Source organism: Pinus tabuliformis, chromosome J (genome assembly GCF_031772625.1).
Source record: "Pinus tabuliformis cultivar Carrire ecotype Pingquan chromosome J, CPIR1, whole genome shotgun sequence".
NCBI lineage: Eukaryota > Viridiplantae > Streptophyta > Pinopsida > Pinales > Pinaceae > Pinus > Pinus tabuliformis.
The window spans coordinates 1,234,591,260-1,234,592,838 of NC_142295.1; the positions used below are offsets into that span (position 1 = coordinate 1,234,591,260).

A 1,579-nucleotide genomic window follows, 5' to 3' on the forward strand; every position below is an offset into this window, starting at 1 on the left:
ATGGCATCCAGCCATGGACAACGAAGGTGATCTTTAGAACAGAAAGTCTTGGTTTAACACTGCCACTTTGATAGTGACAATGTGATCATACAGTGAAAGAAGAACCAGATCATGCCAATAGGGGTGACCACGGTTTAATTAAAATGTAATTACAAACCCAATTAGAAAGTTCCACCTACTCTATGCCTACAGTATTCCTGATATGAGAAAGCATGAAATTGGTTAAAGATTGAGAATCCACGGGCATCACTCTGGGTCAGAAATACCACATCTATTCTATGTTTCTAAAGAAAAATTCCTGCACATTCCAAACTATCAGTATAATTTATTATATCTACAATAGCCCCAAGAAACTTCTTGAAATATCAATTCACAACTCCAGCAACATAATACTTTTCCTAAAAATTTCCTTGAATGAAAAGATATATTCACCCAAGGTTCGTGCTTCCTTCCAAAGAAATTTCAAGGTTTGTCATGGTGCCACTCAAGTAGTCCCTGCCACAGGTATGCAATGTGATGCACACTTGGCTCACCCCTTCAATGCTTTTTGTGTTATTGAATCTAGCCGTTGGGACTATTGCAGTCACCTCTAGCAGAGGTCCCATTAATGGCAATAATAATAAGAAGAAAGCTGGCAATATGCGTAGGACTACATTTGATAAACATGGACAGAATTTTGAAGAAGAAGAAGAGGAGCTGCAATTTAGGCCTCCACTGGTTGAGCCTTCAAGGCCGAAAAAACATAAATTTCCTAAGGGTAAGGCTCCAAACCCACCGGTTTTTTCACAAAAAACCCATCGTTTGTCTCCCCAGCTTGAGTCTTCAAATCCTCCAGAGTTTCTGAGAAAAACCCATCAATTTTCTCCTCCGATTGATCCTCCATTTCCACATCAGTTTTCAGGAAAAAACCATGATTTTTGTCCCCTGGTTGAGCCAACCCAAAGCTTTTCTCATGTGGGAATGAACAAATCTAAAGTGGCCACATCCAATGTCTTGGAAGTTCCTCATAATGAAGATATGACCAACTGTGTTAGGACTGAAGATGGCACAAACCCAGATGGCCTATCCACGGACGAACTGAATGCAATGGCTGAAAATTTCATTCATAATTTCAAGCAGTAGCTCATGTTACAGAGGATTCAATCCCACAACGAAAGGAGGGGCAAATAGGCCGGTCCCATGGAAGGCCTTGGGCTATATCATTGTACTCGGAAATTTTTAGGCCGATTTCTTTAAATCATTATATTTTTCAATTACCAAGAGAGATCCCAGTTAACAAGATATGTATTGGGATAATGTAGGTCCGGGGATAACCATAGAGTCTCGGTAAGTCTCAAGACAATCTCACAGTAGAATAGTGAAATAGGTCTCGGTAGGTATCATCAAAGATATCAGGATAGTCATAGGCGAGGTCTCGGTAGGTATAGGGATAACCAAACTGTCTATTTTGATTTTTTCAAATTCAATTTCAATTGCCCAAGCAAACAGAGAGAATGGACCCAAGATTCTGAGAATACAAGCAGTGAAAATTAAACAGGACTGAGAGAGCTTGAAAATTAAACAGGACTGAGAGAGATGA

At 39.8% G+C, this 1,579-nt stretch overlaps 1 pseudogene; it reads left to right on the forward strand.

Annotated features, from left to right (window-relative positions):
- Positions 1 to 414: 414 nt before the first annotated feature.
- On the forward strand, positions 415 to 1,170 carry LOC149231624 (uncharacterized; annotated as a pseudogene).
- Positions 1,171 to 1,579: the final 409 nt, after the last annotated feature.